The 20,900-nt window shown below is 44.1% G+C and overlaps 1 protein-coding gene across 3 annotated transcripts in view; it reads left to right on the top strand.

Annotated features, from left to right (window-relative positions):
• The window catches only part of WIPF1 (WAS/WASL interacting protein family member 1), a 125,561-nt gene that overhangs the window by 43,396 nt on the left and 61,265 nt on the right, over positions 1-20,900 (top strand). The window contains exon 2 of one of the 3 annotated variants that reach the window (XM_043577086.1): positions 875-1,116. The exons of the other annotated variants lie outside the window; for them this stretch is intronic. The gene's annotated coding sequence lies outside the window, so the exon portion shown is untranslated. The remainder of the gene's footprint in view (positions 1-874; positions 1,117-20,900) is intronic. 3 annotated transcript variants of the gene reach the window in all.

Here is a 20,900-nt window from a genome sequence, read left to right as displayed (position 1 = left end):
CGCTCGGTCCAGGACATGGTTTTAACTCCCACGCACCACTTCCTACATCCACAAATTCCATGTGTGTGGACCTCCACAGAGCTAGAGGAATCATGGAAGGAGAAAGGAAGGCACTGACCACAGGAACAAGAAAGCTAGAAACGGCACCCTGGCTTCTGGCACCGTCCTGCCTCAGCTCTTCTCCAGTCGCCCCTCCGCTGGGGGCACAGAGGTTCACACCAGGGCACTTGCCTGGTGCTCTTGCCTGGCCAGCATCAAGGCCCCCACTGCCGGGACTCACATACCTCCAGGAACCCACTACCATCCCACAGGGAAACCAAAACCCTGGCATATTTCGGAGACAATCCGGGGTGGGGAGTGGGGGATGTCTGCCAGTTATTTCGCCCGGGAGGCAGAGAGGACCGTGGCTTTGTTTGCTGAACCAAGAATTAGGGCACACCGCCTGACAGCAGGACTGAAAAGACTGGATGTGAACTTGAGACTGGCTGGGGAGATTCAGGGTGAGTGGGTCTTGTCACTGCAGGATCCAGAAGTGTGAGCTGAGCCCTGGGTGTGCTTCTCCGTGGTGGTGCCCTCCGGAGAGGAGCCTGGGGACCTCCTGGGCTCAGCGCCATGGCCCAAAGCTGGCCCTTCCTGGGGAGTCCTGAGAGCAGCCATAGTGGGGCCCTGTCCAGATGACTGGAGAGCCCCCCGGGGCTGCGCTGTGAGCAGTCTGCCTCTTCTCAGCTGCTGCCCCAACCCCACGACTCTGGGGCTCCAGACTCCCCGTCTCTCCCTTACCCCTGATCCTTGCCAGATCACAAGTGCCAGGAGTCCAGACATTATTCTTCTCTGCCTTTCTCCCAAGCTTATCTCCTCTTTACCTGTGTCCTAGGGATGCCTCAAGCAAGCTGGGGGACCCCTTTGGAGTGACAAAGTCTCCTTTAGAAGCAGGGTTACCCCAGTGTGAAGCAAGCAACGAGACGATCTTATCACATGCCTCTGACCACTTAGAGAGGCAGGCAGAGACGGTGCAGTGAGGAAGTATAATGTCACATGCGACATTTACAGGAAACTGGCTAGAAGATTGCAGGGGAACTTGAGAACTTGTCGTTTCGGCGGATTAAAACAACACAGGTTAGTGCTTTTTTTTCCCCCCCTGAAAAATCTTCCATAGCCACTCTAAACTGCCTAACTTGTTCTCTTTCCTTAAACTGTCTTTCTGTAATGCGAAGAAATTGCTCTGGCTTTGAATGTGAGAGCCAGGGCATAGCTGAAAGCCACACTTTGTTAGAGGAACAAACATCGAGCCATTACTGTGAAAATGAAATTCTCAAAATCTCTTGCTTCCCTCTTTACCTTTAAAAAACAACCTTCAGATGTTCATGCAATAACTTATTTCATGGAATTCAGCTATAAGCCTCTCCTCACGTTTACCTATTAGCATAAAGCTGAAACAGGACAAATCAGCTTGTGTTTGCGGGCACTCGTGGGGTGTTCAAAGGGCGGTGGAAAATACTGAAATGTGTAGAAACATGCTGCGAGTCTGAATGCAAAAATGTTGTTTTTACGTACTTTTCATCTGGTAAAATGAATCTTTTGGCTTGTATTTCCTGTTACAATGCATTTCTCATATTTTTATACATCTTAGTTCCCTTTTGTATTTTTTCTGCCCTCTTCTTTTCTTCCTTCCCTTTTTTTTTTCTTCCTTTCTTTCTTCTATTAACTTAAAGCGAGGGTAGAGAAGAGGGGGTCAGGGACAGCCTGAATGTGAGGTGAGGAAGTCCCCTGCCTGCGCGCGCATGGCCCCAGGCTCCCACCGCACAGCGCCCGAAGAAGCCATGTGGTGGGGACCATCACTAGAGCTGTGTGTCTTCACAAGCCGTGCTACTTGTACGAAGGAGGACTTGAAGAGTCTAGAGCCGAGCCAGAGGGACGGTTAAAGCACTGGAAATTAGAGCCTAGAAACAGCTCAGTGGTCCAAGGTTATTCATCCTCTGGCCGGTGAGGGACAGTTTAATGAAGAGTGTCAGGTCAATAAAAGGCTCTTCCGCAAGGGCCTGATACTTTCAGACCTGTACGAAAAAGGAGAGTGTCTCGAATCTGAGTTAGAGGGAGGAAGTTACTGCATTCTTGGATTGTTATCAAGCACTAGAACAGGTTGGCCAGAGAGGGTGCTGAGTCTTTTTCTGGATGTTTTTGAAAACCTACTAGATTTCTTCCGTGGCTGCGTGTTGATAGAGGTGGGGAGAGTAATGAAGAGAGGCTGAGTTGGGAGCGTCTTGGTTCCTCTTGTCGTTCTAGCCCACCGTGTTCTCCAGAGTGTCTGCACTGAAAAAACAACAAAGGGGTGAGGGGTTAGAGGACTCACGTGTTGTTTACATCCCAGTAGTGCAAAATAACCAGAACAGTGATGAAAGAGAAAAATCATTGTTGATTATGTCCTCAGATGGCCACATTTTTTTCATTTTTTACTACCATGTTGTGCAAGAAAATGGAGGGGAGGCTCGCAGAATAGGGCTGGATTCCAAGTTGGAGATCTCGGCCCCAGTGGCTTCAGAACCCCTGCACTCGCTCGGAGAGGCAGCCCACCTTTCCATCGGGGTTGGGGGTGGAGGGGAGGTTGGACGCCATTGGTGTTTGGAGCCCTGTGCACAAATCAGTGCCTGAAGGAGACGCACACACACCAGGGGGGAACTGCACACACACCAGGAAGGTCTCTTGCACACGGCACTAGGAGTGCCCCTGAGACCAAAAAGAGGCTCACGACTTCGTGGTGGCTGGACGTCCCTAGAAGGAGCTCTTCTTTCAGTTTTGCTTTGCTTTTTCAGTTGGTCATAGAGCTTTGTTGCTCAGGGACTTTTGCATTCTGCTAATCTGCCGCACATAGTAGAAAAGGGCTTTTTTTTGTTTTTGTGTTTTTTTTGTTAGAATATTTTCCAGATGGACCTAATGTCTCTTTTATTAATGCATCCTTCCAAAAGCTGTTTCCATTTATTCTGGGGGCGTCTGTTCTCTCCCTAGCCAATTTCTCACCCCCTTCTCCAGCTTTCCACCTTTGGGGTGTTCCTTTGTGCTGTAAGTGCAAGAAAAGGTTTATGAGGTTATGATGTAGTGCCTCTGAGCCCCAAACCTGGAAGTGGTTCTGGAAAAAAAGGACATGGAACAGCACAGGGTGGTAGATCATGTCAGATGGTGGAGAGCACCTGGACTATTATTCTAGCTTGTCATTTTTAAGCAGGAAGTCCTGCCAAGTTGAACACTGAGTTCAGTTTGAAGGTCAAAAGCAGGAAGAGATAAATAGTCACCTTTTATCTGGAGAGAAAATTGTGAATTTTATGAGGAAGGAGGACTGTATAGGCATGTTACTGAACTCTCTAAATAAGAAGAAGGGGACTGACTTTGCAAATTCCTCTTCTCCTAGACCCTGACATATAGGCAGGCTTCTTCTCCCCAGGATGCCGGGTAGTAGAGTAACACTTCAGAGCCAGCCTCCACGGATAATGGGGCTGCCTGGGTTCCAGAAGGACAAGCTGGTGAGATATACAAAACATTCACGCTGGAAGGGAAAAGAAAAGAAAAAATAAAACTTTGATGAGTGAGTGCAGCTTTCACAGTTGAATTCATCATTGGTCATCTTTTTGAGTTGTCACCACCAAGTCTGGAGGCCCAGCCCCCCGGGCTTCTCAGAGAGATGTTTCTGGATGTGGGTAAAGTATCACAGTTTTGTCATCACAATTATGCTGGGAAATATTGGGAGCCACAGGTGGTGGGTTTTTTTAAATTGTTTTTTTTTTTAAATTTTTTTTTCTTTTTTTTCAACGTTTATTTATTTTTGGGACAGAGAGAGACAGAGCATGAATGGGGGAGGGGCAGAGAGAGAGGGAGACACAGAATCGGAAACAGGCTCCAGGCTCTGAGCCATCAGCCCAGAGCCTGACGCGGGGCTCGAACTCACGGACCTCGAGATCGTGACCTGGCTGAAGTCGGACGCTTAACCGACTGCGCCACCCAGGCGCCCCGGGTTTTTTTAAATTGTGTTAAAACAGACATCACCTAAAATTTTCCATCTTAATCATTAAGTGTGTAGATGGGAATTCTGTAAACCGTTAACCCGTTAACCGTTAAACCGTTAAACAACTCCTTCCCATTTCCTTCTCCCCCAGCCCCTGGCAACCACCATTCTACTTGGTGTTTCTGAGTTTGGCTACTCCGAGGACCTTGTAGAAGTGGAATCATACAGAATTTGTCTTCTTGTGACTGCTTTATTTCACTTAGCGTAATGCTCTCCAGGTTCACCCATGTTGTAGCATGTGTCAGAACCCCCGCCCTTTTTTGAGACTGACTAATACTCTATGATGTGTATATACCACGTTTTCTTTATCCATTCATCTGTGGAGGACATTTGTGTTATTGCCGCCTTTGGCCTTTGTCGATCACGCTGCCGTGAACCGGATCTACAAATATCTCTTTAAGACCCTGCTTTCAATTTGTTTGTATACATACCCAAAAGTGGTATTGAGGGATCATCTGGTAATTCTGTCTTAAATTTTTTGATGAACTGCTATGCAGTTTTCCATAGCGGCTAAACCATTTTACCGTCCCCCTGACAGTGCACGGGGGTTCCAATTTCTCCACATCCTAGTCAGTACTGGTTGCTGGTTTTTTTCATAGCAGCCATCCTAATGGGTGTACGATGATATCTTGTAGTTTTGATCCACATTTCCGTACCAATTAGCGACACTGAGCATCTTTTTATATGCTTGTTGACCATTTGTATATCTTCTTTGGGGAAATGTTTGTTCAGTCCCTTGCCCATTTTTTAAATGGGGTTGTTTGGTTTTTGTTGTTGAGTGATAGGAGTTGTTTACATATTGTAGCCATTAGGGAACTATAAAGTATAAATAGTTCTTTAAAGTATTGTATGTGCTCTAATGTTCACATCATCTGCTACGAGCCAGTTGCTCTCATGGTATACACTCTTGAAAAAGACCAGGAGGTTCAATAATGCAATTTTTTTCAACACCATTGATTTTTATCTTGACTCTGGAATGCTTGACAAAATCTCTGTGATTTTCAGCTTATAAGCAGTTCAGTTTTCAAGAGCTGACAAGGATGAAGGCAAGGAAAATAAAGGAAACAGAAGAGATAGCATGGGGTGATGCTTTTTATTCTTTCCATAATTTATACTTTTTGACTACGTAATCTTCAGGAAAAAGCCTTTTCCTCAGTTCTGTTGACTTAAACCAGACTTCATGCAGGAATAAACACACTTTCTGAGAATCATCCAGTAATTATGTCTTCTTATACCATCCTCCCTTCTAAACCCACAGGCTTGAAGACACCTCAGATTACAAGATCAGTATCATTTTCCTTCATGAATGCCTCCAACAAAATGTTGTATTTTTCTTCTGGGTCATAAGGACCCAAAGACGACTTGGCCTGTTGTCCCAGAAAAGAAGCAAGGCAGTAAGACTATTCTGGAGCCATGGCCATGCTGTTTGTTTAGATTATAGATTTTCTGGAAGGAAATGGTAGGGAAGTTATGATGGACAGCCTCATGCACTGCTCTGTGGTCTTCTCTGGCTGAAGGTGCTGTCTTCTAAATAAAACATCATTAACACTTATGTGTACTCTGATGTTTCTGAGGAAGGGATTGCCCACATGCTTGCTTGATTTTTCACTGTGCCCTTTCAGTTTCCCATTTTCTTCACCAGTTGGAAAGTTGGTGCTGTTTCCCCCCTGCCCAAAAAAGCCTCTACGTGTCCCCCTCCCCACCAAAAAGGCATCAGAAGATGACAAGAATGGGTTGCATTTATTTGTTTATGTAAGGACAGAGAAGGCTTTTCCTCAAAAATAATAAACTACGGGGTGGGGCGCCTGGGTGGCGCAGTCGGTTAAGCGTCCGACTTCAGCCAGGTCACGATCTCGCAGTCCGGGAGTTCGAGCCCCGCGTCGGGCTCTGGGCTGATGGCTCGGAGCCTGGAGCCTGTTTCCGATTCTGGGTCTCCCTCTCTCTCTGCCCCTCCCCCGTTCATGCTCTGTCTCTCTCTGTCCCAAAAGTAAAAAAAAAAAAAAAAATAATAATAATAATAATAAACTACGGGGTGGGGCGCCTGGGTGGCTCTGTCGGTTAAGCATCGATCGACTCTTGATTTCGGCTCAGGCTGTGATCTTGCAGTTCATGAGTTCGAGCCCAACATCAGGCTTCACACTATCAGTGGGATTCTCTCTCTCTCTCTCTCTCTCTCTCCCTGCCCCTCCCCTACTCATGCTCTTTCTCATTCTCTCTCTCGCACGCTCTCTCTCTTTCTCAAAATAAATAAATAAACTTCAGAAATTAATAATAATAAACTGGGAAAAGATGAGCCCTTGAACGCAACCTTGTATGGTGCACTCCACACAATTTAAGAGGCACCTATTCCTGGCTTACAGGACTCTGCCGGTTCCACTACCTGGTGCTTACATATCACTAACACTGTAATTTCTCAATACTAATTAGAAGTTACTTACCAGAGTCTGTTTTGATACTTTCTGGTAGGAATTAGGCTTCCTTTCTACTTTTGTTTGTGTCTGGATTTTAATAATGTGTCATGTTTTAAGCTCTCGCACTGTACTGTTTTGTAATCCTAGTGTGGCTTAAAAACAAAGAGGTTTTTCTTTGCAGTAGGACACATGTTTGCACACACACATGCACAGGTACATACAAATATATATATATATATATATATATATATATTTTTTTTTTTTTTTTAAACAGGGCAAAAATTCTTTAGGGCATATATTTCCTCAACCAAAAGTCATTAGATGATATCTTGGGACCTACAATTATTTGGAATATGCAGCTAATCTTAGACCAGGAGGTTGTGCATATATTACACCTATAGGTTCATTTGGAGGTTTGCTAACGAACTGCTACTCTTTGGGTAAATCACTGATTTACCCTAAATGGTGATTACATGGTGATTCGGAAGCCACTCCTTTGATTTCCAGGCCAGCTGTAGAAAGATTTGGTCTTTCTTATAGGCTTTAAAGGCCTGTAGAACGATCCAGAGTCCTGAAAACGGGGTGTGGGGTCAGTAGAGGGGCTGCATTGCACCTCGCCAGCTTGCCGTGCAGAAGGCTACACAGGGAGGAAGGGAATTGGAGTTCCAACTCTGCCTTCTAACTGCGGTGTGGCTTCTTAGGAAAGTCCCAGTTCCAGAAGTCATTTAACTAAATGAACATTCTTGATGAACTGCCACGAGGGCTTTGCCTAAAACCTCTTTCAAAGCCAGCAATGTGTGCCTTCACTCTCTCTCTCTCCTTCCTTCTGCCTTTCCTCTTCTTTCTCCTCTCACTCTCCTTCCATTCCCTGCCCCTCACCTCGTGAAAATTCAGGCCAGCACTTACCTGTATGGACAGCTTGCTTCCTTCTCCAGCCCGGTCTCTCAGCTTTTTGTTCCTCATCCCCAGAGCATTTAATAACCTTCCTGCAAAACAGGGACAAATTGGGGCTGAGGCACAGTTACCGGACTAACAATGTTGGAGAGGTTTTATATAGGAATACAAAAGTGGAAAAAAAAATAATGCTGTTACAAGATAAACCCTGCCTGACAAATCAGGAAGAGTAGATAGTTTACTTTTTTAAAACTTCTGTTAAAGATTCATATGGAGGGAGCAGTAGGGGAAAAAGAATTGAAAAGGCCAGAGGATAATTTGCTCTGAAAGACAAAAATGTTAGGTTATTCAAAAACTATTTTTTTCTCCTAAGTCAGTGCCAGGAACATCTGGCCTTGGGAAAAGTTTAGGAAAAGAGGCTTTCAGATGCCGTTGTCGTTATTTAAAACTTAAAGAGGTAGGTCAGAAATAGAATCCTGGGTTTTTTCGAAATAGAAGGGACCTTTAAGAGTTCAATCTTCTTGTTTTCAGATTTGGAAGCTGAAGCCCGGAAAGGTTAGAGGTGATTTATCTTGGTCAAAATAGCTAATTAGTGAGAGTAGTGAGCATAGACCAAGGTTCCTGACTGCAGCGTGGGTCCACCCGCTGCAGGGTTGAGAGGCCCCAAGGACGGGGAGTCTGGATATCGGTGCCCTTCTGGGACACCATCTACAGGGACCACACTCCTGCCAAGTGGGAGTGGACCAAGAGACTGAGGAGTTAATGAACTCCCAAAACTCCAGTTAAGTGACCTTTATGTAATTCCTGGAAAACAGCAGAGCAACATGGATAGTGTATAGATAAGCATAATATAAGTATTATAGTACAGATGGTATATATATATATATATATGTACATATACATATATGTATATGTACATATATATATATGTACGAGAACGAAAGATCCACATGGAAGTCATTCAGTATATGTATGAGATTCAGTATATGTATGTATGTGTGTATATATATATATATATATATATATATATATAAACAACTAATCCAGCTTACCCAGAGAAAGTTTGTGCCCAGTGAACAGTGAAAATCCTCATAGAGCAAAATCCATAGAGGAAAAATTCCCAGTGGTTGCCCACGATTGACCAGGAGGAGGGACTCTGAGTCATGTGGACATGAATATGGATTGAGAGGGGTTGTCCATTGTGAAGCGTAGATGAAGACCATGGCTTACCGTGGCCCAAACTGAGTAGCCCTCGGGAGGCTTACCCGTCCTTAGCCCTGATTCCAAAATCCCTAAACCGCCTTCTGCACACTAAATTAGTTTCCTGGGTACCATCACCTCAGAAGAGTATATTCTGGAGAGTGGACATGGCCACTGGAAAGAAATGCCATTATTTATAAATTCCAGTGTGCCTGGCAGCCTCCTGTGAATTTGTAATGTGGGTCGGTCATTTTGGGTCTGATGCCTCTAGCTCTCAGATAAAAGAGAGGTTTTAGGGGGCACCTGGGTGGCTCAGTCGGTTAAGCGTCCCACTTAGGCTCAGGTCACGATCTCACAGTTCATGGGTTCGAGCCCCGTGTCGGGCTCTGTGCTGACAGCTCAGAGCCTGGAGCCTGTTTCAGATTCTGTGTCTCCCTCTCTCTCTGCTCCTCCCCTGTTCACACGCTGTCTCTGTCTCAAGAAGAAATAAACATTAAAAAAAAAAAAAAACAAAAACGAGGTTTTAGGACTTCTATGACAAAGTTCCTGTGCTCAAAGTGTGGTGCTCTCCCCCTCCCCTGTAATGCCCCTCTTAAGGGTCTTCCCTGAGCAAACCAGCAGCCTCTTCCCAGTGCCGGTCCTACTTCTTCATTCCTCCTCCTAAAGCCACAAGCATTATAAAAAGAAAATGATATATAATATGTGGGTCCTATTGGACATTGTAAGACCCTTTTTGGATACTGGTTGTTTTATGGGTTTGTTGTTGTTGTTGTTGTTGTTGTTGTTTTCTTTTGGCCTTTTTTGTGAGGAGGGCATTTTCCCTTAATTCAGAAATATTTACCGAATAACTTCCGTGTGGATCTTTTGTTCTCGTTGGGGACGTGGGCAATAACAATACATTTATGTACGTATAATGAAATAGTATGTTATGTGAGGAAGTAATGAGCACGGTGGGAAGAGAAGTACAGCAGGGCGAGGAGAAGCAGGAATGCCGTGGTGCATGCGGATCAAAGTCTGGTGGTTAGGGGTGGCACTTAGCAGAGGTGAGAGAATTCGCCTTGCAGATACTGGGGGAAACACAAGGGCCTCGAGGCGGGAGCGCGCCTAGCATATTCCAGGAATCACAGAAGCCAGTGTGATGAGGACAGAGTAAGTGAGGCGGGGAGAAGAGGACGGTGAGATTCTGGAAAGCCTTGTGGCCTTTGTAGGAGGGAGCTTTGGGAGGACTTCAGCAAAGGAGGGCAATGATCTGGCCTTTACCCTCCAGCTACTATACTGAGAATAAACTGTAGGAGAGCAAGAGGAGAAGGTACAGACCAGTTAGGCGGCTGTTGCAATCTTCCCATGAGAGATGATGGTGCCTTGGACCAGGGTGGCAGCATTAGCTGTGGTGAGGAGTAATTAGAGTCTGGTTATTTTGTGTTTTTTCAATTTTTTCACTAAAAGTTTTTTTTTAGAGAGTGTACAAGGGGGGGAGGGGATGAGAGAGAGAGAGAGAGAGAGAGAGAGAGAGAGAGAGAGAGAGAGAATCTCAAGCAGGCTGCATGCTCAGCACGGAGCCCAACACAGGGCTCAATCCCATGACCCTGGGATCATGACCTGAGCCGAAATCAAAAGTAGGTCGCTCAACCAACTGAGCCACCCAGGTGCCTTGAGTTTGATTATTTTGAAGGTAGAACCAACCAAGATTAATTGTTAAATTGAACAATAATAAGCATGAGAGAGGAGTCAAGAAAGACTACAAAGAAGCAAAGGAAGAAAGGAAATGCCACCCGACTGGGGGAGGCTGTGAGTAGAGCAGGTAGGGGTAGGGGAGAGATATATGGAGTTTATTTGGGGATTTGTTGGGTCCGAGAGGTCTGCTAAACAGACATCGCGTGGAGATGTTGAGTAGGCAGTTGGATATACACGTATGAACGTAGGAGTTAGACTCCTAGAAGAATTCATCTTTCTTAATGGTCTTAATGGTGTCATTTTACTCCTGAATACATCTGTAGCTTCTAAAACTCCTATTAAAAATGCAGAATGGAGGGCACCTGGGTGGCTCAGTCTGACTTTAGCTCAGGTCATGATCTCACAGCTCGTGGGTTCAAGCCCCGCCTGGGGCTCTGTGCTGACAGCTCAGCCTGCTTCGGATTCTGTGTCTCCATCTCTCTCTGCCCAACCGCTACCGCCCCCCTCCCCGCCCCCACTCACACTGTGTCTGTCTGTCAAAAATAAACATTAAAAACAATTTTTTAATTTAAAAAAAACACAGAATGAGACTCTGCAGAAGGACTTATTCAGTGACTGATTTCTGGGGCTGAAATCAGACAATGTTCACTTGGGTAAACAAGAGTGGAAGGGTCAGTTTTGTTTTAGGCCTTGCGTTTCGCTGCGTAAGCCCCAGTGATTTCATAATTACTTTAAAAAAAAAAAAGTTAGCAAAGTGGGCAAAAGCAAGGTTTATTTTTTCAGATGCTCAATATCTAAACAAATCAAGCTTTTCTTTGCATATATGTCAAGATAATTAGAGAAAATATTATGGTTTTCATCTTTTTACATTTACGTAAATATCTTGATAATTGAAATTGCATTTATTGCCATTGAGACAGATGTTAGATCGTTATGTAAGTATTAATGAATTAACCTATGCTAGCTATTTTCCTGGGGGAAAAGAAGGTATGTTATCTTCATTCAATAGGAGGAATTCTGAGTTCTTATGAGTTGGCTGTAAGTCTGCGCAGAACTTCCATTTTAATCTCTAAATTCACTTTTTGTCTGCTTTTTAGTCAGCTTGAGTGAACAAAAAGGATCTATTTTTAATTTACGTTTTTTTTTTTTAACGTTTATTTATTTTTGAGACAGAGAGAGACAGAGCATGAACGGGGGAGGGGCAGAGAGAGAGGGAGACACAGAATCGGAAGCAGGCTCCAGGCTCTGAGCCATCAGCCCAGAGCCCGACGCGGGGCTCGAACTCACGGACCGCGAGATCGTGACCTGAGCTGAAGTCGGACGCCCAACTGACTGAGCCACCCAGGCGCCCCAAGGATCTATTTTTAAAGTACCTAGATTGGTACACTGGCATTTCCTATCCCAAATACGCGCTAAATGTTTTTATTCTTGATTTTGTGCTCGGTTTATAAGAAGAGCATCTATCAAATAATGTCTTCATCTCATTAGACTCTTGACCAGCCTATGAGGGAGGCACTGTATGAAGTGGACATTGCCTCAGAGAGGTGAAGTGACCGGACCACAGCCCACAGAGCCAGAATGCAGACCCAAGCCTGTCTGTATCTAAAGCCTTCCCTAATCCACTTTCCAGAAGCATGGAGCAAAGTAGAACAAACCAGAGCGTTTTAGTAAAATAATGTAGACCAAGAGACAATGCAGAATGACCTCTTAGATGTATCCAGATACACCTAAAACACTGGGGCTCCAATCAGGAATTTCAGGTAGCTGTTAAACTAATCCTTGCAATGAGAGGATACATGGAAAAAAAAAAAAGAAGTCTCTTTTTTTTTTTTTTTTGTCCTATACCCCATACAGTGGTGGGACTTCTTGGGTGGTATGACACCTGTGGACAGAGAACATGCGCCTCCATCAAACCTGCAGGGAAACACCCAACCCCATCTTGCACAGAAGTCTTTTAGTACCAGCTTGACACAGCTGTCCCAGGCTGCTCCTAGCAGGTGCCTGAGAGCTGGGATACTACAGCCAGCGAGCCTTGAGGAGACCTGAGTGGGGGACTCCAAGAGACTCCAAGACCTCAGCTCAAGGCTCAGAAAGCGGGGTTGGGCTCTGTCCCCACAGTAGAAGCCACATGGAGTGCTGAAAGGTGACAGAGTCAACTCCCACACTAGTAACCCTCCACGGGAACCCGGGGGAGGAACAGTTCCCACCCACCTCAGCAGTTGATACTCTTTGCAGTGGTACAGCCATGCTGGTTATTAAAATATTGACAAGCTTCAGTACCAGCTGATGAATCATCACTGATCTCAGAAACTTGAGTGCACCCTTCAACCCCTAAGACCTGTCTCATAATTCAGTAGTTAAGCATTAGTGCCTAGTACAGCATGGGGTGCCCAGGACTGTGAGACATCGTTCTGATTGGTTAGTGACTGTGCCTTATTGGCTGTTACATATTTTGAATATAACCCCTGTCCCACCCCACCCCCCAAAAATGGAACAGTGAAGGCATTTCTGTGAGCAGGTGATGCCAAATTTCATTTGGGGTCCAAGAGGGTAAAATTTAAACGTATAATTGGGCTCCCCATTCACTGATTCTCTGATATGGGCCTGTTGATAGCATCCTTCACTATCTAGAAGGAAAATCCCCCACAGTAGTTATGAAGGGAAAGGTAGTAATAAGCAGAGGTCAAGCAAGTGGCCCTGGAAACATAATTTTGATTCATGTTTTCAGAGGCCTCCAAGTTTAAGAAGATTGAATTTTGCAGGAATACAATATCTCCCTCTACTTGCTTTCTACTCGAGTCCTACATAGCATTAGAAAAATGGTCATTACCTCAAAGCATGGCTTATTTGTTCCCATAGATCAGTTGGTGACCACCTGCCCAGGGGAGGTGAAGGGTTCATTATAAGCCAAGCTCCACTAATCCTGATTTATTAGTGCCAAACACTTGCCTTTTGCAGCTGTGGGAACAGTTTTTAAAGTCGATTTATTTCTGAGCTGGACTAACAGTACTGCATGGTTTAAAAACAAACAAACAAAAATGGAATCTTTTGCAAACACAGTAAATGCCCACACATAGTGGATTCCAGGGGTATGTGAGGAATCCTTGTGCCTATCCACAAAGCATCAGACTGATTTTTAGATGGTGAGAGATACGCTGCATCCTTTAACACAGGAGTTCTTAACCTAAAGTCTGTGAGTTGGCGGTGGGGGGAATAAAACGTCTTTATTTTCACTAACTTCTAACTGAAATTTTGCATTTCCTTCAATTGTGAATGTACCCACAAACCGCAATAGTGTTAGCAGCACTTGTGGTATCATCACTGATAGAAGTCATAGATATTTTGTCATTAGGTGGTAGGCAGTGTCTTCTTTTTTTTTTTTAATGTTTATTTATTTTTGAGAGGGAGAGAGAGTGTGTGCCCATGCAGGCAGGGGAGGGACAGAGAGAGGGATACAGAGGATCTGAAGCAGGCTCCACACTGATAGCAGAGAGCCCGATGCAGGGCTTGAACCCACAAACCATGAGACCATGACTTGAGCCGAAGTCAGATGTTTAACCAACTGAGCCACTCAGGTAACCCTATGGTAGGCAGCTTCTAAGATGGCCCTCAATGATTCCTACCTCCTGGAATTAAATATACTTGTGTTTAAACCCTTCCCTTTAAATGTGGGCTAGTTTTAGTGATTCATGTGAACGAGATGCAGCAGAGAGGATAAGATATCCTTCTGAGATTTAGTTATAAAAAGACTATGGTGTCCATGATGGGGGCTTTCTGTCACTCTCTTGCTCACTCTGAGGGAAGCCAACTACCATGTTTTAAGATACCTTGAAGAGAGACCCACATGGCAAGGACCTGAAGGAGGCCTTTGACCAATAGCCAACAAGTAAGTACCTCTTCCTCTTGCCAACACACAAATAAGCATAGAAGCAGATTCTCCCCAGTTGAACCTTCAGATGAGAACACAGCCCCCGTTGCCACCTTGATTGCAGTCCTGTGATAGACCTTGAGCCAAAGACACTCAGCTAACCTGTATTCAGATTCCTGACTCACAGAAGCTTTGGTATAATATATTTGTTTGTTTAAGCTACTGAGTTCTGGGGTAATTTGTTGCATAAGAATAGATAACTTATGCTATGACTAGTAAATAGTCGTAGAGATGTAATACTCAGTATGGTGAATATAGACAATATTCTCTTATACTTATCAAACTTGCTAAGAGACTATTAATTATTCCAGCTACTAAAAAGAAAGGATAATTGTATAATGTGATAGAAGTACTAATTATTACTGCAATGGCAGTTATGTTGCAATATGTGAATTAACATATTGTACACCTTAAATTTATATAATGTTATATGTCAAATATGATTCAATTAAAAAGTAGGAGTAACTTTTATACAGTCCAATATTCAGATATCTCCAAATATCGTTTGCCCTCATTATTACTTCAAAATCATAGTCATTATTAGACTGGCCACTAGATCGTACTGTTTAGTGCATTAATAAAAAAGCACATATTTTGATTTATAACACATTTGTTTTAGCCATATTGATGCCATGCATCCCCACCACAGAAATCTACCAGTTCTTTTTTTTTTAGTTTATTTATCTTGAAAGAGAGAGTGTAAGCACGAGCAGGGGAGGGACAGAGAGAGGGAGAAAGAGAAAATCCATCCCAAGCAGGCTCCACACTGTGAGTGTGGAGCCCAACACATGGCTGAAACCCACGAACCGTGAGATCTTGACCTGAGCTGAAATAAGAGTCAGATGCTTAAACAACTGAGCCACCCAGGTGCCCCCGAAATCTACCAGTTCTTATCTCTTAAAGTCATCAGGCTTTTCAAGTTCATAACTGAAAATTGACCAGTTAACAAGAAATATAAGCTCATAATTGAAAATTGACCAGTTAATAAGAAATATAACGCCTCATGTTAGGTGTTATAGTTGTTTCTGCCTTGTGGGGTTTGTAGTTAAAAGCTCAAATCACAAACTAATCAGCTCTGTAACCTCTGGAAAATTTAAGTGAAGACAATAATGTCTTTATAGGCAGAGGTGATATCTAAATATCAAACAGCTGATAGGCACAAGTGCTAACCAGTCAGAATATACACGAGCCTAAGAAACATCCAGTGAACAGCATCAGTCTGCTCATAGGAGGGTGAGGGTTCGATGAGTTCAGGTGTGCAGCCGCCATGTTTCAGGCCCATCCGATGAGCAGCCTTGACTGGGATGCTGTTCTCCCCACCCTGCCCAGTAGACTACTTTCAAGCACAGGCATAGCTCATGTGTCAGCTCCTCTGTGACGTCTTCCATGTCCATTGCTCTGCCCACTCCCACGGCACCTTGTGTAGCCCATCACCTCCCAGTCACATGCATTAGCATTTGTTCACATGCCTTCCTGCCCACTTCCCCCGCAGAATGAATCCCTCATTTCTTACCTTGGTTCTTTCCCCCTGGCTGCTCCAGTACCTGGCACCGTGCCTGGCCACAGTACATTCTTAGTAAATGTTGGCTCGATGAGAGGATGGTAGATCAATGCTGAATATTTTAATGGTTCCAGGAAAAAAAAATATCTGTTCTAGATGTAAGCAGGGATCTTAAGAATAGAGTAATACTCACATGTGAGTTTTTGCCTTTGTCTATAAAACAGCTTATTCTCACTTGGTGTCATGAAGATAAAACAATTTAGACCAACAACAGTTTCGTTTTCAAATACATTCTCATACTATTTTTCCCTTTATTTTTTCACTCTGATAACAATGGTTTGTTGCTTCCATAGGTTATCAGCCCATTCTAAAGAAATGGCTTATGCGTCCAGACCACGGGTCCAGACAACTAGATTCTAGTTCGAACTCAAATATGTTTCCCAGGTCACTTCATCTCTCTGAGCTTTGGTTACTTTATTTATAAACTGAAACAGTTTGCTCAGTGACCTCTAAAGTACTTGCCATTTCTAAAATCCTAAAGTATTTTATGGCTTCAAGGGCTTGAGGTGGGGACTGTTGCTCATAGGCTCTTTTGCTCCTGTTTGTAAGTGACCCATCTGCACTTTTCTTAGGAACGTAGAGTTTAAATGTAGGCTCTGTTACGGCCCACTGAAGAAACCAAATTAAAGTAAAGATTTTCTAAAACTGTAATATTCAGTGTTGGCGAGAGTATGGTGAATGGGGCATTCATTCTTTCATGAGGCCAGAGGGAGTATAAGCCTTCTCCGTGGACCATTTGCACTGCGTATCAAGAGAGTTTAAATTGTTCAAACTCTTTGATCCAATACTTCTTTTTCTATTGCATAAACCTAACTGAACACAAGAATTTGTGTATAAGGATGTTGATATTAGCACATTTAACAAATTAGCAAAGCAAAATTAGCAAAGTAAGAAATATGGTAAATGACCAGCCACGGGAGAATGTTCAATAAATTGGTGTTGAAATTCCATGCAGTCATTAAAAAATCACGTTTTCAAAGAGTATTTAGTGGTAGGAAAGGCTAACAGAACCTGGATTCAAAACTGCGTATTCATCATCTTCATTTTGAAACATTTTATATGTATCAAGATCAGAAGGAAATACTCCAAAAAAGTTAACGTGTACTTCTAGTAGGATTATACATAATTTCTCTCCTTTAAATTTGAGTTCAGCATTTCCCACAATAGACTGGTGCTGGTGTAATACTGTTACAAAACGGTCGTTTAAAACAGGTTAAAGACCTGTCAGGTGCAAAGCAGTGTGCTGGTGCTGTCGGTTTGGAAAGATGAGAAGAGTGACACCTGGTGTCTGAGAGCACCGTCTTGCAAGTACCGTAGACATAAATAAATACCCACTTGGCGGCAATGGGGATTGATGCCGTGAACAAGTTGCCAGCAGTGAAATATGATCGGACAGAGGAGGAGGCCATGGTTCGTATTTCTCAGGCACCTTCAGGCTCTGGGGGACACTGCAGCGCCGCCTATAGGTCAGCCAGTGTGCGCATGCGTGTTGCCATCCCTTGGCCTGACTGACACAGAATCCTGGGAAGACCTTCCAAGAAGCCATCTTTGCCGTGTCTGTTTCTATTTTGGTGATATTTAAGATGTTCTTTTGAGGCGTTATTTTAACGATGAGCTCGGGATACAATATATCATTATGCAAAAATAGGACACGGTGTGTTTACGAAGACAGTATGTCCCGTAGATTCTGCAGAAGGTCGTAGAAGTATGACTATACAGTATAATTACTGGAAGCTCTTTCTGGCGTGGCGGTGTGTGCAGACCGAGTCTTTCCCTACTTAGTAGAGGTTCCTGAGAGCTGGAACGGGGCGGAGTCTTCGTCAGCTTCCAGAGCTCAGTAGTAGTTCCTGGCACACAGTAAGCATTAAATAGTTCTTGGATTAATAAATGTATGCTTACGTTACTAAGATTCATAATGAGCGGAGCCAAGAAAAATGCTAGTTGTGAGGCAATAGGGAGCAAGCAATAGACCCCCTGTCAGGCCTCCTTAATAGGGGAGCTTTATTGTAAGGCTGGGCAATAAAGAACACAGGATACTCAGGACTACCCCACAGGGAGGCACACGCTGGATGGGCTCTGGAACCCTGCCATTGGAGTTCAAATTGTGTCTGGGCCACTTATGAGCTGTGTAGCCTTGGTCAAGTTACTTAGCTTCTCTGTGCTTCAGTGCCATCATCAGCGTCATCATCATCATCATCATCATCATCATCATCATCAAGAGTCATTGTGAAAATTGAATGAATGAATAGTTGTAAAACTCCTAAAATGATCCTTAGCACATGGTAAGGGCACAATAAATGCTAGCTATTATTGTTACCATTAGCTTTGCTACTGTTAGAGTTATTAAAGACTACAGTACAGTTTAGGTACCTGAAAAATCACGATGTGCCCTCAGTCCCAGGAGACGGATCATCTCTTCTCTTATGTCCACCAGTTAACTGGCTATTCCTGTCTCCTCTCATTTCTCTGGTATGACTGACTGCCTACCTGTCCCCACGATTCCCAGTTCATACTTCTGAGACGAGGAGGAAACAGACTGCCTTGTTCCAGCAGAGCAGGCTTTTTCACACCCGGCCATCTCACAGCGTGCTCTCCAGCAGGAAGACTTGGGCCGGGGTCCTGCCCTCATCCAGTTGGCCTTGACTGGGGTGGGGTCAGCTGCATCTCATCTCAGCAGGGGAATGTGGGCACAAAGGAAGCCCTTGTAACCGTGAATTTTAAATTATTCAGCAAAGAGGGCTTGAAGAATAAAGAAAGGGTAGAAAAACAAAACGGAAAAGCAGCTTAACCCTTTGGAGAGACAAGATGACTTTTGGCATTTTCCACCTGGCACACTGATTCGTTTTCTAAGGCCCATTTGTTACTGTTCAGATCCATAAAGGAAATTGTGTGACTAAGAACTGTGGAGATGAGGTGAAACCTCAGAGGCCTTCACCAAATCTCTGCCTTTGTGGGCCATGACCTTCCCACCTCTGTGGCGTTCACGTTGCAGCTTGTCTACGTCGTGATGTCTTGCTCAGTTCCCTTTGTGCCAAGGACCGGCCAAGAAACCACAGTGTGGTGTGTAAACTACACATGGAAATGCCGATGGGCCTTCTGATTAGCTCCATAGCTGAAGGATACCTTTGGGGAAAGCTCACAGGGAGGACATTAATGTCAAAGTTTCACGTTCTCCTAGACCATACTTGTCTCACTGTCACTGCCATGGATCTGCATCTTTTCACCCCTCCTCGTGTCCTCAAGGTGATCAGGACAATGCCATTTCATTTCCTGGAACAATAATAATAATAGTTAACATTTATTGTGCCATTACTATGTGCTAAGGATCATTCTGGGCACTTTTATTTTCACTTTAAGACCACCCTAGAAGTTGAGTTGAGCCAAGTCTGGTAGAAATGGCTGTGTGCTCCAATGCCTGTGTAGCTCTGCGTGAAACACACAGCAGGACACAGGTAGATGAACCTTTGGGTGGGGATGGGGGGGTAGTCAGCACTCACAGACTATGCAAGATCATTTCTGGGCCACCTCTCTTTTTTGTAGATGCCTATGATTTGGTATTTCTTTGGGCCAGAAAATAGCACTGGAAACACTGAACAGAAAGCATTCTATCCCTTATTACCCAATGTGTTTTTTCCAGAGCGTCCCAAAAGGTTATGTTGGGTTTTATGAGCTGCAGAGGATTGCTGACTGGTGCACCACCTAGAAAGACAAATGGCAAAAACTGCAGAGCTTGGAGCTGCCCTTGTAAGTCGGCTACTGAGCTGAGACAAAATCTCTGCTTCCTGTGCCCAGCTTGAATATTATGGCCAGCACTGGAAGAAGGAAAAGCATCATTTAAAACATTTTAATTGTCACCACATGTGATCTGGGTACTGAATGTTTTGAACTGAAAATCTCACTACCCAACTGAAAGTCAACAACACACACTTCTGATACTAAAGGTCGTCACTCTTTCCTGTCTTCCCTTCCCAAAACTGGAAATCAAATAAAATAACTAGGTCTTCTGCTGTGAGGTGCATTTCCTCGAGTGACCAAAACCAAAGGGCTTTTGGGCATCCTGACCCAATTAGCAACAAAGATGTCAAAATAGCAGTACAAAACAGGACGGAGAAAACAGTTTTAGCCTTCTGCTGATACCTACCTCTAGTGACCTTCTCAAATAAGGTTATTTGAAAATAAAATAAGGATCATTTTAAGATTTTGGTAGCAACCATTGCCTATTCTTTCAGAAAAGTAGCTGTTTTTACAGAAAGCTCCAAATGGTTTTTAAAACCAAATAGAATGTGATCTTTGTCGATGATGTGTTCACTTCATTTGAAGAGTATTGTTAAGTGCCCGGGAGTTGAAAATTCAGTATTGGTCATCTTTTAAAGATTGTAGATGGATTTTAGCCCACGATGCACACAGGAAACAACTGTTTTAGATGCCCTGCTCCTCTCTTAGCTCTGTAAAGACACCACTGTGGAAGGAAAACCCATGGAAAGGCTCCAGTGATGGAGAGACCATGTGTGAGAGGCTCAGAATTAGCTTCTGATTTCCCAGTGGCTTCAGGAAGGAACATCAGACTTAACCATTCCGGCCGAGGTCCAGGGCGCCCCTCCCTGTCTCAAGGAGAGAACAGTGTGAAGAAGTCCTCTTATATACACGTCATTCTGTGTCTGAAGCATTGTGGAGTGGGATATATTCTGTTATTCCATCTTGACCCCAGGATGGATAACTCTGCCCTTTCATCCCCTTTGGCACAAAACAGAATCACTAGATAATCGCCACCCTTCAGTTTTCCGGCGTGTGTGTGTAGCTACAGCCAAGGTAAACTGGTCTCTCAGGTTTCTTTTGAGTTGAAATTAGCTGAGCTGTTTGTTTCCTCTGAGCCATATACTGATGCTTTTTGAACTATCTTTGTGTTTGAGGGATTTTTTTTTTTTTCATGGTATCAGCACACCACTTCCTCCGGGTCATTACTTTGAAACAGTTTTGCAGAGGGAGCTATACCTGCTGGCCAGCAGCCTAAGCAAGCAAAGCAATGATGGAGGGATGGCCGCAGACCTTTACAGTGCATTTCATGTTTGTGCAGGACTTCATGAAATGACTTCTCATCCACTCATCTTGGCAGATAGGGTGGGCTGGCATCTGAGCTTGCCAGCCAGAAACTGCACTTTGTCAATATCGGGCACTGAC

The sequence above is a fragment of the Prionailurus bengalensis genome, chromosome C1 (assembly GCF_016509475.1).
Source record: "Prionailurus bengalensis isolate Pbe53 chromosome C1, Fcat_Pben_1.1_paternal_pri, whole genome shotgun sequence".
Lineage (NCBI taxonomy): Eukaryota > Metazoa > Chordata > Mammalia > Carnivora > Felidae > Prionailurus > Prionailurus bengalensis.
The sequence above is the reverse complement of the archived record's forward strand: the minus strand, read 5'-3'. Positions and strand labels throughout refer to the sequence as shown.